The 13,834-nt window shown below is 42.5% G+C and overlaps 1 protein-coding gene across 2 annotated transcripts in view; it reads right to left on the reverse strand.

Moving 5' to 3' along the window:
* KSR2 (kinase suppressor of ras 2) overlaps positions 1-13,834 on the reverse strand; it is a 561,531-nt gene that overhangs the window by 48,426 nt on the left and 499,271 nt on the right. The window lies entirely within an intron of this gene.

Consider the following 13,834-nt stretch of genomic DNA (forward strand, 5'->3'; position numbering starts at 1 on the left):
AGCAGGGACTCTATTGGGGAAGGGGGACAAAGAAGGTGGTAGGAGTAGTGTGGATGGTAGGGTACAGGGGAACGGAATGTGGTGGTAGTTCTGTGGGAGGCAGTGGGACAGAAGATGGCTAGGATCTGTTGGGGTAAGGCACATAGTGGCAGGGGCTCTTTGAGGGTGTGGGGACACAGAAAGTGGCATTGGCTTTGTGGTGGTAGGGAAGAGGTGCACAGAAGGTGTAAGGCATTCTGTGGAGAAAGGGTTACAGGGGCTATATTGAGTGGCAGGGGACACACAAAGTGACAGGCAGACACAGTTTTCTTACCTGTCACTGCTGCATAGGCTGTCATTATGGCCTGGCTTCACTGGCACTGTTTCTGAGGGCTGGTGATGACATTAGCAGGCACTAAAGATTCCCTCTGCTGCAGCCCGCCACATGGGGAGCTCCACCTCCTTCTAGAGATGCAAACACACGACGCATAACTGTGAGGAGGAGGAGAAGGAGCAGGAGGAGCCAAAAGGAGATGAGGGCTGTTTCTTGGCAGGGGCGTAGCTAAAGGCCCATGGGCCACGATGCAAAAGTCCTTATTGCCCCCCCACGCAACTTCTTCTCATGGCCAAAGGCCCGCAGCTTTCAGCTGCATCGCTGGGTCTACTAAGTGACCCAACTATGCAGCACTAGCAGCCAGGGGTGTCGCTAAGGTCTTAAAACATCAGCGGCAATCGCCCCAATACATACCCCCCCCCAAAAAAAACAATTGTGTGCGTGTTTGTATAGGTGTATAAATAAATTATATATATACATACATAGGAGACAGCATATCTAAAGCACTACGACCCTATAGCTATGGATAGGTTTAGATACATTGGCTCAGCAGACAGTATGACACATGATTGGATTAGATATAGGGCCCAGCTCGCTGACATTGTGGCTCTAGTGCTGGACCCAGGAAAGGTAAGTATAACAATTGCTTTATTTTTTTATGTGTTACAATTTTTTTTTTGTTTGGTTGTGTTTTTTTACAGGTTTGGTTTTTGGACTACTTTAGATTCGAGGACTAATTCGATGACTGCGTTTTTTTTTATTCTCAATAAAATGGTTAGCGAGGATTGTGTGCGAATTTTTTATGTCCTTGTATATTTTTTAAACTTTATTACTACCATCTTAGTAAGGGCCACAGCTGACTCACAGTGTCCATTTCTAAGGCGGGGCTTAATGTTAGCCGGTGAAAAGGCTAACACTAAACCCCATTATTACCCTGGTACCCACCGCCAACAGGGGTACCGGGAAGAGCTGGGTACGATCAAGTACCCGACCACCTGTAGTGATTCTGCAGCAAACTACAATGTACCCCCATTTTTCATAACCAGCCAGATACAACATAGCAGCAGCAGGCTAGCATAAACAGGGTGCAGGTAGCAGGCGGATCCCTTCTTATTACATTTGCATCCGGGCCGCATATGACAGTACCAAAAGTACTGCCCTGGTGGCGGCCCTGTCTGTCTATGGAGATAGCATGGCTATGTGCTTGATTTTATGCAGCCGCTTTGGTGTGGCTGAAACAGCTAAACTCCATTAGGCCTTATTCACACGAACGTGTGCGTTTTGCGCGCGCAAAAAACGCTGCGTTTTTTGCGCGTTGCAGTTGCGTGTGTCATCAGTATGTGCTGCGTGGCTGCGTGATTTTCACGCATATGCCATGCTTATGACACATGGTTTTGAAGTTTAGAAAAATAAATGAAGGAAGTGCTTTTATTTTTTCCTTCATTTCTATATCTACTGTTGCGCGAATCACGCGCGTCACACGGAAGTGCTTCCATGTGCCGTGCGCGATTTTCACGCACCCATTGACTTCAATGGGTTAGATTAATGGATTTTACTATATTTGCCTTGATATGACAGGTTGCTATATATATATATAACTAGTCCTTCTCAATGAATTAGAATATCATCAAAAAGTTAATTTATTTCAGTAATTCAATTCAAAAAGTGTCTCTCATATATTATATAGATTCATTACACACAGAGGGATCAATTTCCAGCATTTTTTTCTTTTAATGTTGATGATTGTGGTAACAATTAATGAAAACCCAAAATTTAGTGTCTCAGAAAATTATAATATTATATAAGCCCACATTTCAAAAATGATTTTTAATACCGACATGTTGGCCTACTGAAAAGTATGTACAGTATATGCCCTCAATACTTGGTTGGGGCTCCTACTGCAACAATGCGGCGTTTTATGGAGGCGATCAGCCTGTGGCACTGCTGAGGTGTTACGGATGCCAGGTTGCTTTGATAGCGGCCTTCAGCTCGCCTGGTTATTACACCAGGTTTGGTACTTTTGGCAGTGTGGGCAGGTGCCAAGTCTTGCTGGAAAATGAAATCAGCATCTCCATAAAGCTTGTCAGCAGAGGGAAGCATGTGCAAGTACAAGAAAATTTCCTGGTAGACACTGCGTTGACTCTGGACTTGATATAACACAGTGGACCAATACTGCTGCTCAGTGGTCCAAAGTCCTGTTTTCAGATGAAAGTAAATTTTGCATTTCATTTGGAAATCAAGGTTCCAGAGTCTGGAGGAAGAGTGGAGAGGCATCAATCCAAGTTGCTTGCGGTCCAGTGTGAAGTTTCCACAGTCAGCGATGGTTTGGGGGGCCATGTTATCTGCTGGTGTTGGTCCACTGTGTTATATCAAGTCCAGAGACAACGCAGCCGGTTACCAGGAAATGTTAGAGCACTTCATGCCTCCCTCTGCTGACAAGCTTTATGGAGATGCTGATTTCATTTTACACCACTACCTGGTGTAATAACCACAGTATCACTGTGCTTGATTGGCCAGCAAACTCCCTGACCTGAACCCCATTGAGAATCTATGGGGTATTATCAAGAGGAGGAAGATGAGAGACACCAGACCCAACAATACAGACGAGCTGAAGGCCGCTATCAAAGCAACCTGGGCTTCCATAACACCTCGGCAGTGCCACAGGCTGATCGCCTCCATGCCACGCTGCATTGATGGAGTAATTCATGCAAAAGGAGCCCCGACCAGGTATTGAGGGCAGATACTGGACATACTTTTCAGTAGGCCAACATTTCAGTATTAAAAATCATTTTTGAAATTGGGCTTATATAATAATCTAATTTTCTGAGACACAAAATTTTGGGTTTTCATTAACTGTCAGCCATAATCATCAACATTTAAAAGAAGAAAACACTGGAAATTGATCCCTCTGTGTGTAATGAATCTATAGAATATATGAGAGACACTTTTTGAATTGAATTACTGAAATAAATTAACTTTTTGATGATATTCTAATTTATTGAGAAGGACTAGTGTGTGTGTGTGTGTGTGTGTGTGTGTGTATATATATATAATATATATATATATATATATATATATATATATATGCACAATAGGTGAAGGCGAGGGAATGTCTTGTATTTTATTTTTGCAGCATGCATAGAAATGTGAAAACACAATGAAGCACATTTTCTTCTTATGGGTAAGCATTTATAAAAGAAATGATGAGGGTAATCAGTCAAAATAATAATATCTGCTGTCACATTCAATGAAAGTAACAAAATAAAAAAGTATTAACCCCATTTTCCTCTTTGCTATATATAATGTAAATTCCCTTCTTTGACGAATACTTGCTGAATGACTCTTGTCTTACTACTTTCTGGAAATTCATTCCAATCCTAGAGCTCTGCAAAATGTTATTCCCCCTCCCCAAATAAAAAGCCTTAGGGCTGGTCCACACGTAACAGAATTTCTGTCCAGAAAATACGCAGCGAAATACAGTAGTAGCAAAGTGGGTGTGATCTAACAAATGTCATCCACACGCTGTGGAAAAATTCCATACAGAAATTCACCTGAGGTGCGTAATTATATTTACACTGCATGTCAATTATTGCTGTGTAAAGTGGACTGATTTCCTGCGTTTTTCCAAATCAAAATCATTGAGGAACAACAATTCTGCAGCAAACTACAATGTACTGCGGAATTTGCGGCGGAAATACCTCTGACGTCATCTAGGCCAGCCTCCTGGGATGACATTTCATCCATGTGACCACCGCTGCAGCCTTTGATTGGCTGCAGCGGCGGTCACATGAGATGAAGCATCATCCGAGGAGGATAAAACACAGACTAATAGGTAAGTTTATTTATTTATTTCTTTGAGTTCTGTTTTTTGCGGCGGGATCGATGCGAATCCGCAGCAAAAAACGGAACAACTGTTATTTGGTGTGGGATTTACATCCCCATTGAATTCAATGGGGAAATCCCACAACATATAAGCAGCGTTAACGTAAAGAGAATTGACATGATGCGGAATGTATTTCCGCACCACAGGTCAATTTCTGAGCGGTATTTCCGTTCATATTTGCGCAGCGTGTGAATGAGATTTGTTCAATCTCATCCACTTTGTTGCTACTGTATTTGCTGCGGATTTTCCGCTACTAATTCCGTTTTGGAAAATACGCAGTATTTACGCAATGTGTGAACTGGCCCTAGGAGGTGGAAATGGCATCACATGAAGAAGAAATATCACCATCATACTGCCCTTGAAAACAGAGCACCAAAATCCGCACTAATTTCCGCAGCAAAAAAACGCATGAAATGGTGCGGATTTTCCGCAGAGTATTGCCTGCTAGATGATGCATAAATGCTGCAGAAATTGTCCGCAGCAAATCCGTTACGTGTGGACAAGCCCTTATTCTACCTATCCAGTTTACTCTAAAATGTTATATTGGGATTTTTGTTTTGTATATACATGTAAATACTGTATATTTTTCGATAGGACTAATGTCAGACCCCCATAAAACATAATAATATACGAATTAAGAAAAAATCCAGCTGTTTAATTATTATGTGTAATGTTCTTGGTTAAATCTTCCATTTCACTTGCATCATTATTCTTAAATAAAGTAATTATCATGAATAATAGCTGGGCATGTTATGCATTAGAATATTGTGTTTTTTTAATGAACATAATATAGCACCCTATGTGGTACTGAAAGCAAAAACATTTACTCTGAAACGTTTTATATATATATATATATATATATATATATGTATGACAACTTAAAGGGGTTGTCCACGGACGGACAACTGATGACCTATCCACAGAAATAGGTCATCAGTATATGGTCAGTGGGGGTCCGACACACGGACCCTGCACCGATCAGCTGCTCTGGCTGCCTCCGGGCACCGGTCATCCATGCTGGAAGCAAATGGCTCAGGTCACGGAATAGCGACTGAGTTAATAGGAGCAGAGCTGCAGTTCTGCAGAACGGCTGCTATGCAGTGTGCAGAGCAATCTGCTTCCAGCTCCATCTACTGAATGCCCTTCAAAACATCCGGCACCCGGAGCAGCTGATCCGTGCACAGTCCGGGTGTCGGACCCACACCAATTATATACTGATGACCTAACCTATGGATAGGTTATCAGTTGTCTGTTTGTGGACAACCCCTTTAACCCCTTACCGCACCGGTACATCCTGTATTACAGTGCTTAAAGGCACTGGGATGTACCTGTGCATCCTGGCTAAAAACTGTCACCCTGTCGGCCGGTGATTGCTGTGATTGGTCAGTCACAGCAGACTGACCAATCACAGCTCCATGAGAATGTGTATGTGATGGCGCTGGCTCAGAAGCTGAGCCAGCGCCATCACCGCAGGTTATCGACTGTCCGACACCCCGCTGTAACGGCCAGGACCGGAGCTAGGCTCCAATCCAGCCGATTAACTCCTTAGATGCAGCGATCAAAGTGATTGCTGCATCTAAGTGTCTTCTAGCCTGTCGGCAACCATGATGGTTGTCACAGGCGCGGGTGTCAGCTGTTTGTCACAGCTGACATCCTGCTCTAACGGCCAGGACCGGAGCTAGGCTCCAATCCAGCCGATTAACCCCTTAGATGCAGCTACCACTGCATCTAGGGGGTTAGATCGCAACCTATGGTTGCTAATGGCAACCATAGCCTAAAAATCGCTTCCTAGTACGGAAGCCTATTAGGCCCCGCTGGGAGGCGAAGCCTAATAAATGGTGCCCAATCTTATCCGCTTTAGGAATACTCTGCAAATAAGTTAATAAAAATGTTGTAAAAAAGTAAAAAAATTAAAAGTTTCACGTTAAAAAACACTATAACAGCCTTTTTTCCCATAATAATACTTTTATTATAGGAAAAAATGGAAAACAGAAAAAAGTACACATATGTGGTATCACCGCGTGCATAACGACCCGAACTATAAAAATATAATGCTATTTTACCCGTACGGTGAACACCGTAAAAAAATAAAATAAAACATTATTCCAGAATCGCTCTTTTTTAGACACTATCCCTCCCAAAACAGAATAAAAAAGGGATATAAAAATTGCATGTACCCCAAAATTATTCCATTAAAAACTACAGCCTGTCCTGCAAAAATCAAGCCCTCCCACAGCTTTTTTGACAGAAAAATAAAAAAGTTATGGCTCTCAGAATATGGCGACACAAAAAATAAATGATTTTAAACAAAAGATTTTATTGTGCAGACGCTGCAAAACATAAGAAAAACGATATACATATGGTATCGCCGTAATCGTACCGACCCGCAGAATAAAGTTAAATTGTCATTCATAGCACATTGCTAACGCCGTAAAAAAAAAAAGAATAAAAAACATCAGAATTGCAGGTTTTTGGTCACCTTGCTTGCCAAAAAATGAAATAAAAAAGTGATCAAAAAATCGCATTTACCCCAAAATGGTACCAATAAAATCTACAGATTGTCCCGCAACAAATAAGCCCTCACACAGCTCCGGTGGAGAAAAAATAAAAAAGTTCTGTCTCTCAGAATAAGGCGATGCAAAATGTGCAGAGTATTCCAAAAGCGGATAAGATTGGGCACCATTTATCAGTGCGACACAGGCCACATATCTTCGGATTATTATTTATTTACCCCATTATCATACCCTCTTATTATACGCTGATGTTCCCCGCACAGATTTCATATACCTTGATGTTCTCCGCACAGCTTACATATGCCCCCACATCATAAACTGAAATACCAGCAAAACCCCAAACAAAACTACCACTAAGCAAAATCTGCGCTCCAAAAGTCAAATGGCGCTCTCTCCCTTCTGAGCCCTGCAGTGTGCCCAAACAGCAGTTTACGCCCACATATATGGAATCGTCATACCCGAGAGAACCCGGTTAACAGTTTGAGGTATTTGTCTTCAGTGGCACGAACTGGGCACAACATATTGTGCACTAAAATGGCATAAACCTGGGGAAATTTGAAATTTTCACTTTGCACCATCCACTGAGCATTCATTTCTAATAAAAAACAAAACCTTTGTGGTCAAAATGCTCACTACACCCCTTAAAAAATGCCTTGAGGGGTGAAGTTTCCAAAATGGGGGTCACTACTTGGGGGTTTGTTTTACTATTTGACCCCAGAGCCCTGCCATTGTGGGCTAATGCTGCGAAAATCACCAAAATAGGCCTCACATGCGCCTTTCACTCCTAAGCCCTGTCATATGTCCAGGCAAATGATAAATGCCTTGAGGGGTGAAGTTTACAAAATGGGGTGACTTCTCAGGGTTTTACACAGTACTCTGGTACCTAAGGGAGCTCTGCAAATGCAACATGGCGCTTGTACACCAGTCCAGCAAAATCTGCGCTCTAAAAGCCAAATGGCGCTCCTTCCATTTTGAGCTCTGCCATGTGCTCGGGAGAAATTGGATAACAAATTGTGTGTTGTTGTTTTTCCTATTACCCCTTGTGGGGGGAAAAAATTGGGTGCAAAACTACATATTTTTGGAAAAAATAATTTTTTTCATTTTCACTGCCTCATTCTAATACAATCTATGAAACACCTGCGGGATCAAAATGCTCACTACTCCCCTAGATGATTGCCATGAGGGGTATAGTTTCCAAAATGGAGTAACTTCTCAGGACTGGTACCTCAGGGGCTCTGCAAATGCGACATGGCGCCCAAAAAAAAATTAACCAAAATCTACATGCCAAGCAGCACTCCTGCCATTCTGAGCCCTGCCTTGTGTCCAAACAGCAGTTTATGAACACATGTGGGGTATTACCGTACTCGGGAGAAATTGCTTTACAATTGTTGGGGCGCTATTTCTCCTTTATTCCTTGTGAAAATGAAAAAAAAATTCAACATTTTAGTGGAAAGAATGTAGATTTTCATTTTCGCTGCCTAATTCCAATAAATTCAGCAAAAAAAACAGTGGGGTCAAAATGTTCACTATACCGCTAGATAAATTCCATGAGGGGTGTAGTTTCCCAAGTGAGGTCACTTTTGCGGGGTTTGCACTATTTTGGCCCCTCAGTGGCTTTGCAAATGTGACATGGTGCCGCAAACCATTCCAGCAAAACTTGAGCTACAAAAGTCAAATGGCTCTCTGTCCTTTCTCCGCCCTGCCGTGCGTCCACACAGCAGTTTCTTACCACATATGGGGTATTGATGTGCTGAGAAGAGTTTGCTTTACAAATGTTGGGGTGCTTTTTCTCCTTTATCTATTGTAAAAATCAAAAAATATGAGCTAAAACTACATTTTATTAGAAAAAATTTAGATTTTCAATTTCACTGCATAATTCCCATAAATTCAGCAAAAAACATGTGGGGTCAAAACGCTAACTATACCCCTAGAAATATTCCTTGAGGGGTGTAGTTTCCAAAATGGGTCACTTTTGGGGGGGTTTCCACCGTTTTGATCCCTCCAGGGCGTTGCAAACACGACATGGCACCGAAAACTATTCCAGCAAAATCTGCTCTCCAAAATCAAAATCGTGCTCCTTCCCTCCTGAGCCCTGCCGTGGGTCCAAACAGCAGTTTATTACCACATATGGGGCATTGCCGTAATCGGGAGAAGATGCTTTACAAATATTGGGGTGCTTTTTCTCCTTTATTCCTTGTAAAAATTAAAAATGTCTATGTATTTTTAGAAAAAAGTAGATTTTACAGATTAATTCCAATAAATTTAGTAAAGAAACTGTGGGGTCAAAAGTCTAACTATACCCCTAGATAAATTTCTTGAGGGTGCAGTTTCCAAAATGGGGTCACTTTTGGGGGGTTTCCACTGTTTTGGCATCACAAGACCTCTTCAAACCTGACATGGTGCCTTAATAATATTCTAAAAAAAAAGGCTGCCCCAAAATCCACTAGGTGCTTTTTTGCTTCTGAGGCCTGTGCTTCAGTCCAGTAGCACACTAGGGCCACATGTGGGATATTTCTAAAAACTGCAGAATCTGGGCAATAAATATTGAGCTGCAATTCTCTGGTAAAAGTTTCTGTGTTAAAGAAAAAAAATTATTTTGGCAAAAAAAATTAAAATTGTAAATTTCCCCTCTAATTTGTTTAATTCCTGTGCAACGCCTAAAGGGTTAAAACACTGTCTGAATGCTGTTTTGAATGCTTTGAGGTGGTCTAGTTTTTAAAATGGAGCGATTTATGGGGACTTTCTAATATATAAGGCCCTCAAAGCCACTTCAGAACTGAACTGGTCTCTGAAAAAATAGCCTTTTGACATTTTCTTGAAAATGTGAAAAATTGCTGCTAAAGTTCTAAACCTTGTAACGTCCTAGAAAAATAAAAAGACTTTTAAAAAACAATGCAACCATAAAGAAGACATACGGAAAATGTTAAGTAGTAACTATTTTGTGTGGTATTACTATCTGTCTTACAAGCAAATATATTTAAATTTAGAAAAATGCACTTTTTTGCGTATTTTCTCAGAATTTTGGTGTTTGTCACAAATAAACACTGAATATATTGACCAAATTTTACCACTAACATAAAGTACATTGTGTCACGAGAAAACATTCTCAGAATCGCTTGGATATATAAAAGCATTCCAGAGTTATTACCACATAAAGTGACACAATCCTTTGTTATTCCTCCTGGAAATATATGAATAAATTGACAACTGGGTGCTACCATTCCCCTTATCAATACGGTGTGTGTCTCTACACACACTCACAATATCCAATCATGATGATAATGTGTAGAGACACACCTTATTGCAAAAAGAAATGATAATGCCCAGCACCCAATTTATTCATATATAACGGACCCTGGACTGTCTGCCCATAGAAGCATACCTCCCCACTTTGAAGTACAGTAAAGAGGGACAACTGTTGTATCGTGTGAAGCAATTTTTTTCCATTCCACCACGCCTCTAAACCCGCGCGTTCCCTGCCCATACACACCTAGTTCAGCCCACACAGTATCATGCTTCCATAGTCTCCCCACACAATAATGCCCCTATAGAGCCCCCCCAACACAGTATAATTCCCCATAGTGCCCCCACACAGTTTAACGCCCCCATAGTGCCCTCCTTACATTATAATGCCCCTATAGTGCCCTCCACACAGTATAATGCCCCAGAGTGCCTTCCACACTATCACGATCATAGGGTATGTGGACCCACTAGGCCGATCCGCCGTAGCGGAGAGGCAGCTGGCCAAGTCACAGTCTATGCAAGAGTAGCACAAGGGCACATGAAATAGTCAAGATGGTGGCAGGGGCTCTGGCACGGTTGGTAGTAGGTGTAGCAGTTTGCGCCAGATGTGCAGGTAGACAGCTGGTACAGTAGGTTGCGCCAGACGTGGCTGATGACAACGGGTGCAGTAGGTTGGGCCAAACATGGCGGATGACAACGGGTGTAGCCGGACACGACTCCAACAACTAAACAGGCTCAGGGACAACAACACAGCACAGGATACAGGATACAGGTAGCAGGGCAATGGGAACAGGATAACACTAAGGGTACATTGGAAAATAGTAACATGGGATTAATTATCAACGTTCAGGCAAGGATCAGAAGAGCAGGGCCCTTTTTATAGTTCAGGGTGACCAGGGAATAATTAATTAATGACATATGCGCGTGCTGGCCCTTTAAGGCCGGGAACTAGCGCACGCGCCCTCTAGTGATCACTACGGGACAGAGCGGGCACATGTGCCGATGTCTCTGGGGAGGAAGAGGAAGATCTGCGGGCGGCAGGTGTCTTGGTTTGTGGGTATATGGACCCACTAGGCTGCACCGCCATAGTGGGGAGGCAGCTGGCCAAACAACAGAGCACTTCGGTAATACAAAGCCCCGCATTAGGGTACCTGGGTAGTCCAGACAGTGGCCGCAGCTCTAGCACGGATGGAGTTGGGTGCAGCAGGTAACTCCAGACGTGGCGGATGACAGCAGGTGCCGCAGGTTGCACCATACGTGGCGAATCACACCGGACGTGGAAGATGATACTGGACAAGGCAGATGACACAGGATGTGGCGGATGACACAGGATGTGGCAAACAACAGCAGGTGCAGTAGACACGACTCCAACACTAGTAGGCACAGGAACAAGAACACAGCACGGGATACAGAAACAGGTAACAGGGAACGGGTAACAACTGGAACGGGTAACACTAAGGGACCATTTGCAAGACAGACTTGGTATACACTAACAACACTCAGGCAAGGATCAGAAGGGCAGGGGCCTTCTTATAGTCCAGAAAGCATGTGAGTTGATGATGATGATTGTCTTCATGTGCGCGCGCTGGCCCTCTAAGAGCGGGCACGAGAGTGCGCGTGCACCCTACGGGACACAGCAGACCGGACTGGAAGTGAGTGCTGGCGTCTCCTAGTAAGGAGATTGGGACCAGCGCTCACAGATCCATGGCTGCGGGCGTCGATAGGTGAATAAACCCGACGGCCCGCGGCCATGGATGCTACAGCAGGTAAGTGAAGGTCCCCTACACAGTAAAATGGCCCCATAGCTGCCCCCACACAGTATAATGTCCCCATAGCCTCCCCCACACAGTATAATGCCCCATAGTGGCCCTCAGACTATAATGCCCCTGTAGTGCCCCACACACAGTATAATGCGCCATAGTGCCCCCACACAGTATAATACTCCATAGTGCCCCCACACTGTATAATGCCCCATAGTTGCCGCCACAGTATAATGCCCCCATAGAGACACCCCACAAGGTATAGTGCCCCCCACACAGTATAATGCCCATAGTGGCCCCCACACTATAATGCCCCTATAGTGCCCCCCCACACTGTATAATGTCCCCATAGCTGCCCACACACAGTATAATGCCCCTATAGCTGCTCCCCACGCAATTTAATGCCCCTATAGTACGGTAGGGAGGCATGATAGAAAGTATGTCCCCCCCCCCCTTCATTATTTTCCATGGCACAATCAGCTTTGAATGTGGAATTCAAGAGGATAATGGTGGATATAAATGGTTTCTCTGACCTCTGCCGTTACAGGGGGACTGCGGCTGTGTACTACACTTACTGTGTATGCTCGCCCTGATGCGACAATGTCCTGCCGCTAATAACAAGAATACTCATCTTAGGTGGGCAACCGGTTAAATTGATGTTATATAGGTTTACAATCATTTCAGTTTGTATACAGGTTTAAAGTCATATGAGAAGAGAAAGTACAGTGATAAAACATTTCTTCCAAAGCAATCCATGTACAATCTGATTAATTAGGAGACAATAATGTATTTCTTCGTTAGCTTTTTTTCTACTCACTTACTTAGATGAACCATAATTACATAAAGACAAGAAATAAAAAGAATCATACTTAATGACTGCCTTATAGCTTACTAAGTAAAATGTGTAAGAAAGTGCAGTATAATATTATAGAGACACTAGTAATTATGAGGTGTGGAAGATCTGAGGCAGAACAGGGAATATTGCCAGAATTCATAACTCTATTCAGAAGGTTTATAATATTCCCACTCCATATGGGTATTGCACATATATTTAGACAGATTATGCATAGCATATATATTGATATACAGAGAGATAATACTCAGTGGAGGGTGGAGGATTTCCATTTTCATGGTGACAGTTCATCAGGAGTGAGGGGAAGAATTTAGATAGCAGTGGGAGGTAAGTAAGTCAGGTCATTAAACTTAATAGCAGTAAGTGACAAAGCGTCACACACAGAGGAGTGGGTTTCATAGTCAATTCACTTCTAACCATCATTGGGTTATAATGGTGTGTTTTATATCAGCACTGCTGCCTAGTTGGGAGAACCAAAATGTGACTTTGAAAGTTAATTTTCCGGCAGTTATCTGCTACATACAAGATATGTGGCTTTATTCCTGGATGTATTTACCAGTGTAATATTACTCTTAAATACATGTATTTATGTATATTCCATTGAATATATAATTTACCTACTGACATAAATTGTGCAAGAAGTTCAATATTTTATTTTGGAATTTTAATTACTGTGTTCATATAATGTGCAGGAGTTTCAGGACAATTTTTTTGTTATTAGGCCAGGTTCCTTTAGATTAAGGCAACTATAACCATAGTGAAATCTGAACTAGAGAATTCACCTGCTCCCATTATAGAACCACTCATGTGTCATTCAGGGGACCGAAAATTTGCAAACCTTATATGTGAGCATACATGATAGCTCCGAGTCCTCACCCCTGTGTGTACTTTCTCAGAAATCCAGCAGCACTGAGATGCCTCACATTTTATCGTGGGATGACTTCAGACCTGTTTAAGGATGTAAGGAAATCACGGGAGTGACTATGCTATTTTTCACCACACATTTGGTACATAGCTGGGTACTGTAACTATTATCAGGCCTGGGTAAATATTTGAAAAACAGAAGTGGAAAAGTCGGTCGTTTTTGGCGCTGCTTATCTATAAGATTGGGGTTTGAGATCAGATCAGTTTAATATTCTTTTTATTATTTACACAAAGCTACATGAGTTTTATGGTGTGTACTAGGGTGGGCTTTATATAATCTATAGGAAACTAATACAAAAGAGTATAAATAGGTAATATATGAGGAGATGGGAAGAAGATCTCCAT

The sequence above is a fragment of the Rhinoderma darwinii genome, chromosome 1 (genome assembly GCF_050947455.1).
Source record: "Rhinoderma darwinii isolate aRhiDar2 chromosome 1, aRhiDar2.hap1, whole genome shotgun sequence".
Taxonomy (NCBI): domain Eukaryota; kingdom Metazoa; phylum Chordata; class Amphibia; order Anura; family Rhinodermatidae; genus Rhinoderma; species Rhinoderma darwinii.